The 14,264-nt window shown below is 38.5% G+C and overlaps 1 pseudogene; it reads right to left on the reverse strand.

The window, feature by feature from the left end:
- Positions 1–1,213: 1,213 nt before the first annotated feature.
- On the reverse strand, positions 1,214–13,307 carry LOC133052716 (activated RNA polymerase II transcriptional coactivator p15-like; annotated as a pseudogene).
- Between the last annotated feature and the right edge of the window lie 957 nt (positions 13,308–14,264).

Below are 14,264 nucleotides of genomic sequence, written 5' to 3' on the forward strand. Positions count from 1 at the left end.
CTCGGAAATATTGAAGGCGGGAGGAGAAGGGAACGACAGAGTATCAGATAGTTGGATGGCATCACTGACTGAATGGCCATGAGTTTGGGTAGACCCCGGTAGTTGGTGATGGATATACAGAATGGGATATTCAGTTCAGTCAGTCAGTTCAGTCACTCAGTTGCGTCTCTTTGCGACCCCATGAATCGCAGCATGCCAGGCCTCCCTGTCCATCACAAACTCCCGGAGTTTGCTCAAACTCATGCCCATGGAGTCGGTGATGCCATCCAGCCATCTCAACCTCTGTCATCCCCTTCTCCTCCTGCCCCCAATCCCTCCCAGCATCAGGGTCTTTTCCAAAGAGTCAGCTCTTCACATGAGGTTGCCAAAGTACTAGAGTTTCAGCTTCAGCATCAGTCCTTCCAATGAACACCCAGGAATGGAATACTACTCAGCCATAAAAAGGAGTGCATTTGAGTCAGTTCGAATGAGGTGGATGAACCTAGAGCCTATTATGCAGAGTGAAGTAATCCAGAAAGGAAAAGATACATATCAGATCAGTTCAGTTCAGTTCATTTCAGTCACTCAGTAGTGTCTGACTCTTTGCAACCCCTGAACTGCAGCATGCCAAGCTTCCCTATCCATCACCAACTCCCAGAGTGTACTCAAACTCATGCCCATCGAGTCAATGATGCATCCTGCTGTCCCCTTCTCCTCCTGCCTTCTCTCTTCCCCAGCATCCAGTCCTTTTCAAATGAGTCAGTTCTTCCATCAGGTGGCCAAAGCATTGGATTTTCAGCTTCAGAACCAGTCTTTCCAAAGAATATTCAGGACTGATTTCCTCTAGGATTGATTGGTTGGATCTCCTTGCAGTCCAATGGACTCTCAAGAGTCTTCGCCAATACCATATTTCAAAAGTATCAATTCTTTGGCACTCAGCTTTTTTATTGTCCATTTCTGGCATCCATACATGACTACTGGATAAACCATAGCTTTGACTAGACAGATCTTTGTGAAATATTGGATAGTAATGCTTATATACAGAATCTAGAAAGGTGCTGAGGAAAAACATCATCTCTACACAATGATAATGCACATTTTTAAAAGTATTCATCTTACAAATTGTTCTGCAATCCAAATATACAATAGCCCAGAAAACGATTTTAGAAAACAAAAGCCAGTGTAAAAAGACAATAAAACAACTAGAACAGTAAGGTTTTTTATGGCTCTGATTTTACAGTTTTCTTACTGCATCATTGATGTCAGAAATCTATTCCTTCAACTAGCTCTACTGCTCAAGATGTAAATAAATATTTTTTAAATTTAATTAACTTATTTTAATTGGAGTCTAATTACTTTACAATATTGTAGTGGTTTTTGCCATACATTGACATGAATCAGTCATGGGTATACATGTGTTCCCCATCCTGAACCCCCCTCCCACCTCTCTCTCCAAACCATCTCCTGACTTCATTTCACCTTCTGGATCCTTTTGCATTTTCTAATATCGATTAAGACTTTGCCTTTAAAGCCTTGAACACTGATATGCTTATTTTTTCTGATCTGAAACATGCTATCATCTCTGTTGCTGTTGCTCTGCTTGGAAAATGACAGAGATCTTAAAGTTTCACCAGTCTTTTGCTTCTTTACGGCTTGTTCTGGGGCAACTTGCTTTTTCCTCTTTAACTTTTTGTCAACCTCACCATCAGAATTGCTGCCAGAAGAGCTTGAAGAAACAATTTTTTTGGCTTAGGCTTTGTTTGGTTCCTGTAGCTGAACTGACTCCTCTCTCTCTCAAGGGACTTGACTGTTTCTGGATTGGGCATTTACTTGATTCTCATAGATCAAGAGCTTCTACTTAACTATTCAAGTCAGGTTTATTTATTTATTCAATATTTCGATGGGGGAACAATTTCTTGGCACTTCTTTGTTTACCATTTTGCTGTTGCCAGTCTTAAGGAATATGTTTTATAAGCTAAAGAAGTGCTTGGTGTGAGTTTCACTTTTCCATTGATAATAGATATATTAATCAATGGCAAAAAAGAAAATATTAATAACATACAAAACAGGTAAGCTTGTCAAAAAGGAAGTGAGGAGAAGATGAGGAGGTGATTTTCAATAAAATTACCACTTTACAGGCATCTGAACTAAGAAATAGAAAATTGCATATTTCTGTGAAGGGAAAATAATCCTCTTTCATTTTATTCTTCAAACTTCTTGTTCAGGGGTGACCACTACCAAACAGAAAATGTCATACCATAATAAAATATTATCACATACTCACCAGAGTATTTTGTAATACTGTAGAGTTTTATGATGTGATTGGGAAAAAATCAGTTCTAGACTTAGGAAAAAGATTTTGTTCAACCTAGAGATCAGTGACTCTCAAATGGAGGAGAATTTTCTACTCAGGGAACATTTGACAATGTCTAGAAACATTTCTGGTTGCCATGGCTGGTGGAACGTGTTGCTTTTGGCATTTACAGGGAAAAGGGAAATGATTCTGCCTTTGCTTTCTGCCATGCACAGGGCTTTCTCACCCTGCAAAATAACTATCAGTCAAAAATGTTGTTAGTGTTAAGACTGAAGAATCATTTTTTTTAATGCTAAGTTATAGCTAGACTGTAAAGTTCTTGAGGAAGAAAACTGGGTACATAATTTTCTAAGCCCCAATATCTACATAGTGGTGCTGGATACATATCAGGATTGAGATAAATGAGTCAGTCTCAATTGTTCCAATTTGACTAAACTTGAAATCATTCTTTCAATATGCACACGTCTTTCTTTCCTGGAGGATGTTTTGAACAATAATATCCTTTAAATAGAGTTTTCTGTATCCATAGTCCTTGGGAATTTTTATTTGTTTATTATTAAGATACAAAGGCTTCCCTGGTGGCTCAGTTGGTAAAGAATCCACCAGCAATGCAAGAGAGGTGGGTGCGATCCCTCGGTCAGGAAGATCCCCTGAAGAAGTAAATTAGCCTCCAACTAATCAAAAAAATAATAATAATAATAATAAATAAATAAAATAAAAAAAAAAAAAAAAAAATCTTCCCATATTTGGTCACCACAGGAAAAAAAAAAAAAGAAGTAAATGGCAATCTACTCCAATATTCTTGCCTGGGATTCCCATGAATAGAGAAGCCTGGAGGTCTGCAGCCCATGGGTTAGCACAGAGTCGGACATGACTTAGCAATGAATCCACCTTTAAGACACAAATCATATGTCATAAATTAACCAACTTGAAGTTGATAGCTAATGGTTATTAGTATATCACAAGATTGTACAGCCAGAAATTTAATGCTATAACATTTTAAACAATCTCAAAAGACACCCTGTAATTATTAGCAATCAATCACAGTTCTCCCTATTCTCAGACCATGACAACCACTAATGTTATTTATTCCTCTATGAAATTACTTGGTCTGAACTTTTCATAAAAAGTGAATCATGCAATTTTTGTCCTTTTGTGCCTGGCTTTTTTCTTTCAATTAACTTAGCTATGACTAGAAGGAACATTGTTGGCAAAGTAATGTCTCTGCTTTTTAATATACTGTCTAGGTTGGTCATAATTTTCCTCCCAAGGAGTGAGTGTCTTTTAATTTCATGGCTGTTGTCACCATCTGAGGTGATTTTGGAGACCCAAAAATAAAGTCTGCCACTATTTCCACTGTTTACCCATCTATTTGACATTAAGTGATGGGACCAGATGTCATTGTCTTAGTTTTCTGAATATTGACCTTTAAGTCAACTTTTTCACTCTCCTGGTTCACCTTCATCAAGAGGCTCTTTAGTTCTTCTTTGCTTTCTACCATAAAGGTAGTGTCATCTGCATATCTGAGGTTATTGATATTTCTCCCGGCAATCTTGATTTCAGTTTGAAATTTATTCAGCCCAGTGTTTCTCATGAGGTACTCTGCATATAAGTTAAATAAGCAGGGTGAAAATATACACCCTTAATGTACTCCTTTTCCTATTTGGAACCAGTTCTAACTGTTGCTTCCTGACCTGCATACAGATTTCTCAATAGGCAGGTCAGGTGGTCTGGTAGTCCCATCTCTTTCAAAATTTTCCACAGATAATTGTGATCCACACAGTCAAAGGCTTTGGCATAGTCAATAAAGCAGAAGTAGATACTCATCTAGAACTCTCTTGATTTTTCAATGATCTAGTGGATGTTGGCAATTTGATCTCTGGTTCCTCTGCCTGTTCTAAAATCAGCTTGTATATCTGGAAGTTCATGGTTCATGTATTGTTGAAACCTGGCTTGGAGAATTTTGAGCATTACTTTACTAGCATGTGAGATGAGTGCAATTGTGCCATAGTTTGAGCAATCTTTTGCATTACTTTTCTTTGGGATTGGAATGAAAACTGAGCTTTTCCAATCCTGTGGCCACTGCTGAGTTTTCCAAATTTGTTGGCATATTGAGTGCAGCACTTTCACAGCATCATCTTTTATGATTTGAAAGAACTCAACTGGAATCCCATCACCTCCACTAGCTTTGTTCATAGTGACACTTCCTAAGGCCCACTTGACCTCACATTCCAGGATGTCTGGCTCTAAGCAAGTGATCACACCATTGTGATTAGCTGGGTTGTGAAGATCTTTTTTTTTGTACAATTCTTCTGTGTATTCTTTCCACCTCTTCTTAATATCTTCTGCTTCTTTGAGGTCCCTACCATTTCTGTCGTTTATTGAGCCCATCTTTGCATGAAATGTTCCCTTGGTATCTCTATTATTCTTGAAGAGATCTCTAGTCTTTCCCATTCTGTTGTTTTCCTCTATTTCTTTGCATTGATCGCTGAGGAAGGCTTTCTTATCTCTCCTTGCTATTCCTTGAAACTCTGCATTCAAATGGGTATATCTTTCCTTTCTCTTTTGCTTTTCATTTCTTTTCACAGCTATTTGTGAGCCTCTTCAGACAGTCATTTGGCCTTTCACATTTCTTTTTCTTAGGGATGGTCTTTATCCATGCCTCCTGTACAATGTCACAAACCTCCAACCATAGTTCATCAGGAACTCTGTCTATCCGATCTAGTCCCTTTAAATTATTTCTCACTTCCACTGTATTATCTTAAGGGATTTAATTTAGATCATAACTGAATAGTCAATGATTTTCCATACTTTCTTCAATTTAAGTCTGAATTTGACAATAAGGAGTTCTTGATCTGAGCCACAGTCAGCTATTGGTCTTGTTTTTGATGAATGTATAGAGCTTCTCTATCTTTGGTTGCAAAGAATATAACCAGTCATATTTCAGTGTTGACCATTTGGTGGTGTCCATGCATAGAGTCTTCTCTTGTGTTGTTGGAAGAGTGTGTTTGCTATGACCAGTGTGTTCTCTTGGCAAAACCCTATTAGCCTTTGCCCTGCTTCATTCTGGACTCTTACTCCAGATGTTACTTGAATTCCTAATTTTGTATTCCAGTCCCTTATAATGAAAAGGACATCTTTGTGGGGTGTTATTGCTAAAAGGCCTTGTATGTCATCATAGAACCTTTCAACTTCAGGTTCTTCAGCATTTCTTGTCAGGGCATAGATTTGGATTACCAGTATATTGAATGATTTGCCTTAGAAACGAACATAGATCATTCTGTCTTTTTATTATTATTATTATTATTATTATTATTATTATTTTAATCAGAGGCAGAGAGACTGATGTTGAAGCTGAAACTCCAATACTTTGGCCACTTGATGTGGAGAGCTGACTCATTTGTAAAGACCCTGATGCTGGCAAAGACTGAGAGCAGGAAGAGTAGGGGTAGACAGAGGATGAAATGGTTGGATGGTATCACCGACACAATGGATATGGGTTTGGGTGGACTCCAGGAGGTGGTGATGGGTAGGGAGGCCTGGCATGCTACAGTTCATGGGGTCACAAAGAGTCAGACACAACTGAGCAACTGAACTGAACTTAGTTACTTTACAATATTGTAGTGGTTTTGTGATACACTGACATGAATCAGCCATGGATGTACATGTGGTCCCTATTCTGAAACCCTCTTCCAACTCCCTCCCCATCCCATCCATCTGGGTCATCCCAGTGCACCAGCCCCAAGCACCCTATCTTATATATCGAATCTGGATTGGCAATCTGTTTCACATATGATAATACACATGTTTCAATGCTATTCTCTCAAATCATCCCATCCTCACTTTCTCCCACAGAGTCCAAAAGACTGTTCTATACATCTGTGTCTCTTTTGCTGTCTTGCATATAGGGTTATCATTACCATCTTTCTAAATTCCATATATATGCGTTAGTGTGCTGTGTTGCTGTTTTTCCTTTCTGGCTTACTTCACTGTGTATAATAGAATACAGTTTCATTCACTTCAGTAGAACTGATTCAAATGTATTCTTTTTAACAGCTGAGTAATATTCCATTCGGTATATGTACCATGGCTTTCTTATCCATTAGTCTGCCAATGGACATCTAAGTTGCTTCCATGTCCTGGCTATTTTATACAGTGTTGCAATGAACACTGGGGTACACGTGTCTCTTTCTCTTCTGGTTTCTTTGGTGTGTAAGCCCAGCAGTGGGATTGCTGGGTCATATAGCAGTTCTATTTCCAGTTTTTTAAGGAATCTCCACACTGTTCTCCATAGTGGCTGTACTAGTTTGCACTCCCACCAACAGTGTAAGAGGGTTCCCTTTTCTCCACACCCTTTCCAGCATTTATTGTTTGTAGACATTTTGATAGCAGCCATTCTGACCAGCATGAGATGGTACCTCATTGTGGTGTTGATTTGCATTTCTCTGATAATGAGTGATGTTGATCATCTTTTCATGTGTTTGTTAGCCATCTGTATGTCTGTCAGTGAATGTTTGACAGGAGGATTCCTACGGGCTGTCTCTCATGAGTCCTTTGTCCCTCTTCAAGCGGAACAGCACGCTGCTCCCAGGGACTGAGGTCATTGTGTGAGGCAGGCTTGGGTCTCCTTTAGTAAACATTCTCTTTAGGACAAAACTGCTTAGTCTCGTTCCCCTTTCTTGAGATATGGATTGTCTCCTGACCTTGTGACTAACATTACCCCTTGTTCCTTTGGTAAAAGTTGCTGTACGTTTGGTTTTCTGATCTCTATCATTCCCTAAAGAAGTTTCTTGTACCACAGCCTATATATACTCATAGAAAAATCATTAAAGCACCTTTGCTCCATCAGAGCTTAGGTCCCCGGGTCTTTTTTTCATTGTCTCTCTCTCTCTTTCTCTCTTTTACTTTCTTATCATCGACTCCATACCACCAGGTTCCGGTCCATTAAAGGACCCCAACATATGTCTTCTTTGGAGAAATGTCTGTTTAGTTCTTAGGCCCATTTTTTATTGGGTTGTTCATTTTTCTGATATTGACATGCATGCGTTTCTTGTATATTTTTGAGATTAGTTCTTTGTCAGTTGCTTTGTGTACTATTATTTTCTCCCATTCTGAAAGCTGTCTTTTCACTTTGCTTGTAGTTTCCTTTGTTGTGGAAAAGCTTTTAAGTTTGCTTAGGTCCCAATTGTTTATTTTTATTTCTATTACTCTGGGAGGTGGGTCACAGAAGATCTTACTGTGATTTATGTCAGAAAATTTTCTGCTTATATTTTCCTCTAAGAATTTTACAGTTTCTGGTCTTAGATTAAACCTTTAATTCATTTTGAGTTTATTTTTGTGTATGGAGTTATAAATTGTTCTAGCTTCATTTGTTTACACGTTGTTGACCAGCTTTCCCAGCACCACTTATTAAAGAAGCTGTCTTTTCTCCATTGTTTATTTTTGCCTCGTTTGTTAAAGATAAGATGTCCATACATATGTGGATTTATCTCTGGGCTTTCCATTTTGATTCATTGGTCTATATTTCTGTCTTTGTGCCAGTACCCTACTGTCTTGAAGACTATAGCTTTGTAGAATAGACTGAAATCAGGAAGGTTGATTCCTCCAGTTCCATTCTTCTTTCTCAAGATTTCTTTAGCTATTTGAGGTGTTTTTGTGTGTTTGTGTGTTTCCATAGAAATTATGAAAGTATTTTTTCTAGTTCTGTGAATATTACCATTGTTATCTTGGTAGGGATTGCATTGAAACTATAGATTGTTTTGGGTTGTATATTCATTTTCATTATATTGAATTCTTCCAATCCACAAACATGGTATATTTTTCAATCTATTTGTGTCTTCTTTGATTTCTTTCATCACAAGAGAAACAGCAAATAGAACCTAAATTTACACCTAAAGGAACTAGAAAATGAAGAACAGAAAAACTCCAAAGTTAGCAGAAGGAAATAAATAATAAAAATCAGAGCAGAGATAAGTGAAAAAGAAATGAACAGGCTATTACAAAGATCAACAAAACTAACAGCTGTTTATTTGAGAAGATAAATAAAAATAGATAAACTGGCAGCCAAACTCATTAAGAAAAAAAAAGCAGAAGAATGAAACCAATAAAATTAGAAATGAAAAATTTTAAATCACAACAGACAATCAGAAATACAAAAGATCATAAGAGACTACTATGAGCAATTATACACCAATAAAATGGACAACTCAAAATAAATGGACAAATTCTGAGAAAAATGTAACTTTCAAAAACTGAATCAGGAAGAAATAGAAAATCTCCAAAAACCCATTGGAAACACAGAAATCAAAACTGTAATAAAAAATATTCCAACAAACTAAAGCCTAGGACCAGATGGCTTCATGGGTGAATTCTACCGAAAATTGAAAGAAGAGCTAACAGCTACCCTCCTCAAACTCTTCCAGAAAATTGCAGAGGAAGGTAAACCCCAAAACTGATTCTATGAGGCCACCATCACCCTAATCCCAAAACCAGACAAAAATGCCACAAAAAACAAAACCACAGGCCAATATCACTGACGAACATAGAAGCAAAAACCCTCAACAAAATTTTAGCCAACAGAATCCAACAGCATATTAAAAAAAATCTTACATCATGACCAAGCAGGCTTTATTCCAAAGATGCAGGGATTCTTCAGTATTTGCAAATCAATCAGTGTGATACACCATATTAACAAATTGAAAGATAAAAAACAATTATCTCAATAGATCCAGAGAAAGCCTTTGAAAATATTCAGCACACATTTTTGATAAAAACTCTCCAGAAAGCAGGCATAGAAGGAAGATACTATATATGACAAATCCACAGCAGAAATTATCCTCAATGGTGAAAAATTGAAAGTATTTCCTCTAATATCAGGAACAAGTTAAGGGTGCCCTCTCTCGCCACTACTATTCAACATAGTTTTGGATATCTTAGCCATAGCAATCAAAGAAGAAAAATAAATAAATAAATAAAAGGACTCCAGATTGGAAAAGAAGTAAATCTCTCTTTGCAGATTGCATGATTCTCTACATAGAAAATCCTAATGATACCACCAGAAAACTACTAGAGCTAATCAATGGATATAGTAAAGCTGCAGAATAAAAAATTAGTACACATAAACACCGTTCATTCCTATACACTAACAATGATTCTTTTTTCTGCCTCAGAAATTCTGCTATTGATTCCTTCTAGAATATTTTTAATTTCAATAATTGTGTTGCTCTGAATGTTTATTCTTTAATTTTTCTAGGTATTTATTAATTAATTCTTCCATCTTCTCTATTCTATTTTCAAAGTTTTTTATCATCTCTATTATTACTATTCTGATTTTTTTTTTCGAGTAGTTTGCCTATTTCCTCTTCATTTATTTGGACTTCTGTGTTTTTAGTTTGTTCCTTCATTTATGCAGTATTTCTCTCCCTTTTCATTATTTTTTAAATATATACTTATTGTGTTTGAGGTCTCATTTTCCAAGACTTCAAGGTTGAATTATTTCTTCCTTTTGATTTCTGCCCCCCTTAGCTTGGTGCAGTGGTTTGTGTAATCTTTGTATAGGGTGAGATTTATGCTAAGTTTTTCTTGTTTTTCCTCTTATGGCAAGGCTGAGTGAGGTGGTAATGCTGTCTGTTGATGACTGGATTTATATATTTGTTTTGTTTGTCATTTGGATGAAGTGTCCTGTACTGGGTGCTACTGGTGATTAGGTGATGCCAGGTCTTGTATTTAAGTGGTTTCCTTTGTGTGAGTTCTCACTATCTGATACTCCCTAGGGTTAGATCTCTGGTGGTCTAGGATCTTGGATTCAGTGTTCCCACGCCAAAGGCTCGGAGCTTGATCTCTGGTCAGGAACAAAGATTCCACAAGTGATTTGCTAAAGCAGTAAATGAGATTAAAGCACATACCCAACAAAATGAGATACAAATTTGAACCCCAAAATAATGGCAGTTGCAAAATCAGGGACATGATAGTTAAAATAGTGGAATATGCACATATACATATATATCCATAAGCAAAATCAAAACAGTCCAACAAAAATAACATACAATAGAATGACCCAGAGGGCAAAGGAAATGAAAAATTATATCTACCAGTTAAGAACAAAACTAACTGAAGCACAAACTGGAAAACAAAACTAAAGCAAGGTTCAAACTGGAGAATAAAGCAGTGAAAACAAAGTTAACAAATATTTTGAGAAGAAAGGAAGAAAACAAAAAGAATTGGTATGCAAAGCTAAATAGAGGCAGATAAAGAATATTTATATATGTTAAAGATTAACTGCAAGGGGAAAAGAACAGTAGGAAAAGCACACAAAGGAATAAATGTAGAAAAACATAATAGGTTTAAAAAAAAATTAAGGATTAAAATGAAAAATTCAAAACAGAAAAGAAAAAAAAAAAAAAAGGAAGTGGAGAAATAATAGAAAAAAGAAAAAGGAAAACTCCACAGAACTGCAAAAGCCCAACGTAGAGGCAGAGGTTTATAACAACAATAAACAGTGTGTTTGAAGAAGAAAAAATTAAAAAAAGAAAGAAAGAAAAACAGAAAAAGCTTAATTGGATTGCATAGTTCCAATAAAATTGGCAATTACAGCAGTGGGGGTGGGGGTGGAACAAGGAAAATAAATCCAAAAGAAACTACAGAACAAGTGAAAGCATAAGAATAATAAGTGTTTTTCTTGTGTCACTGCTGTCAAGCAAGATTCTTTCCCTCGTTGGAAGACACAGTCCATCTCACCTCCCTAGGATGCCCTCTCTGGACTGTTTGTGGTGGCAGCTCAGATTCTAACCTGGTCCTACTCCTGTGTGTTCTTGCCTGAAACATCCACAGCTATCAGAACTAGTACATTTTCTTTTGTGGGAGCTCTCAATGTGCTTTTATATAGTCCATAGACACAGACTGCCTAGTTGACCATGGGGATTTAATCTGCAGCTTGTACAACTGGTGGGAAGGTTTTGGGTCTTCTTCCTTTGCCATACTGCCCCTGGGTTTCAATTGTGGTTTTATCTCCATCTTTGCATGTGGGTTGTCCACTGGGATTTGCTCCTAAGGCTGCCATGGAGGACTTGGGTCTGTCCCAGTTAGGGCCACTTGTGGAGATGATGAAACCACTTGGGTCACTGGGGTTCTGGCAGCACCAGGTACTCAAGGGATTTGGTGGCTAGGGCAGCTGGAAATATAGTGCTCTAGAAAAATATTCATTTCAATCCCAAAGAAAGGCAATCCCAAAGAATGTTCAAACTACCACACAATTGCACTCATCTCACACACTAGTAAATAAATGCTCAAAATTCTCCAAGCCAGCCCTCAGCAATACATGAACCATGAAATTCCAGATGTTCAAGCTGGTTTTAGAAAAGGCAGAGGAACCAGAGATAAAATTGCCCACATCCACTGGATCATTGAAAAAGCAAGAGAGTAACGGAAAAACATCAATTTCTGCTTTATTGACTATGCCAAAGCCTTTGACTGTGTGGATCACAATAAACTGTGGAAAATTCTTCAAGAGATGGGAATACCAGACCACCTGACCTGCCTCTTGAGAAACCTATATGCAGGTCAGAAAGCAACAGTTAGAACTGGACATGGACCAACAGACGTTCCAAATAGGAAAAAGAGTACGTCAAGGTGGTATATTGTCACTCTGCTTGTTTAACTTATATGCAGAGTACATCATGAGAAATGTTGGGCTGGAAGAAGCACAAGCTGGAATCAAGATTGCTGGGAGAAATATCAATAACCTCAGATATGCAGATGACAACACTTTTATGGCAGCAAATGAAGAAGAACTAAAAAGCCTCTTGATGAAAGTGAAAGAGGAAAGTGAAAAAGTTGGTTTAAAGCTCAACATTCGGAAAATTAAGATCATGAATGGCATCTGGTCGCATCACTTCATGGGAAATAGATGGGGAAACAGTGGAAGCAGTGTCAGACTTTATTTTTTTGGGCTCCAAATTCACTGCAGATGGTGATTGCAGCCGTGAAATTAAAAGACACTTATTCCTTGGAAGGAAAGTTATGACCAACCTAGATAGCATATTAAAAAGCAGAGACATTACTTTGCCAACAAAGGTCTGTCTAGTCAAGGCTATGGTTTTTCTAGTGGTCATGTATGGATGTGAGAGTTGGACTGTGAAGAAAGTGGAGCACTGAAGAATTGATGCTTTTGAACTGTGGTGTTGTAGAAGACTCTTGAGAGTCCCTTGGACTGCAAGGAGATCCAACCAGTCCATCCTAAAGGAGATCAGTCCTGGGTGTCCATTGGAAGGACTGATGTTGAAGCTGAAATTCCAATACTTTGGCCACCTCATGCAAAGAGTTGACTCATTAGAAAAGATCCTGATGCTGGGAGGGATTGGGGGCTGGAGGAGAAGGGGATGACAGAGGGTGAGATGGCTGGGTGGCATCACTGACTTGATGGACATGAGTTTGAGTAAACTCCGGGAGTTGGTGATGGACAAGGAGGCCTGGTGTGGTGTGATTTATAGGGTTTCAAAATGTCGGACATGACTGAGAAACTGAATTGAACTGAACTGATTGACCAATATTCTCTAGTATTCTTGCCTGGAGAACTCCTCTGACAGAGAAATCTGGCAGGCCACATTCCACAGGGTTGCAAAGAGTTGTACATGATGAAAGCAACCCCACGTGTATAGATGCAAGATTTTTTTTTTTTTTGTCTGTGGCAACTCTACCCCAGTGAAGGTTGAGAATGAAGGTGGTGCAACTGCTTGGGTCACAGGGACATGGACTGTTTCCACCACAGGAGTTATGGCCCTATCAGAATCTTTTTTCGAACCTCTGGTAGCTGGCGATCAGAAGGCTTCTTTGCCTAGTCTTTCTCGGTAGCTCCACCCATTCAGGCACTTAGAGGACTCCCTTGCCTGGCGTTCTTCTCTTGTTTGGTGCATCAGGCACACAGGGCCCCCACTGACTGGGTTCCTAACCTGTAGGTTGGTGTACAGGCACTTAAAGCGGCAACCTTGGTGGGATCTGACTTTGTAGCTTGGTACATCATTCACTTAAAGGAGCGTCCTGGGTCGTGTCCTACTCTGTAGTTCTGTGCGTCAGGCGCTTGATGGGACAGCCCCTCTAATGTTCAGCTGCCAATGCTGGTGTGTGGGGAAAGAGAGGCTACGGTGGTGGCTTCACCCTCTGTGCATGACTCAGCAGTATCACCTTGCTTCCATGGCTGCCTAGCTCTCCTTCACTGGCATTTCCCACCCCAGTCTCCTCCCTCACATTCCCCTCAGTCTGTCTCTCCACAGTCTAACAACAGACCTCACCCTGAGATTGCACCACAATCCCTAAGCTCCATCCCCCAGCTGCTGCACCTTTTAGGGTACCTGCGTGCCTGTCCAGGGTATGTATGACTGTGGCAAGGACTGTTTGTTTCTCATTCCATTTAGGTTGTCACAGATCAGCTGTTTTACTCTTAGCCTTAAACATTTCTCCTCTGACTCATAAAATTGCCCCAATGTGGGGATTGGACCCCTGCTTTAATTCCCCCACCTGCAGATGGCAAGTCCAGTCCTAGTAACACTTCTATTTTTCCCTGTAGTTCCTTCATTCTACCAAGTTTTGCATGGTTCTATATTTTCTTTCCCACTGGTCAGGTACTCCTGTCTGCTTTCAGCTGGTGTTCTGCACACACTTATGTGTCTGAAGGTGTATTTCTGATATATCTGTGGAGAGAGATGAACTCCACGTCCACCTACTCCTCTGCCATCTTGTTCTCTCCCTAACTTCAACATTTTTATCAAAATATTTTAGTGAAAACAACATTGTATATTTGATTTTAATTGCTGGTATATTAATCTTTAAGATAGTTAATATTTAAGCTTAAATTATCTACAAAAAAAGAAAAAAGAAAGAATTTGGGAAGGAAGTAGAGAGAATTCAATTTCTAAATTCATTGATTAAGCTCATAATGTTGACAACAGAGAGGAATACAATCCCTTCAGATGAATGA

This window comes from Dama dama, chromosome X (assembly GCF_033118175.1).
Source record: "Dama dama isolate Ldn47 chromosome X, ASM3311817v1, whole genome shotgun sequence".
Taxonomy (NCBI): Eukaryota; Metazoa; Chordata; class Mammalia; order Artiodactyla; family Cervidae; genus Dama; species Dama dama.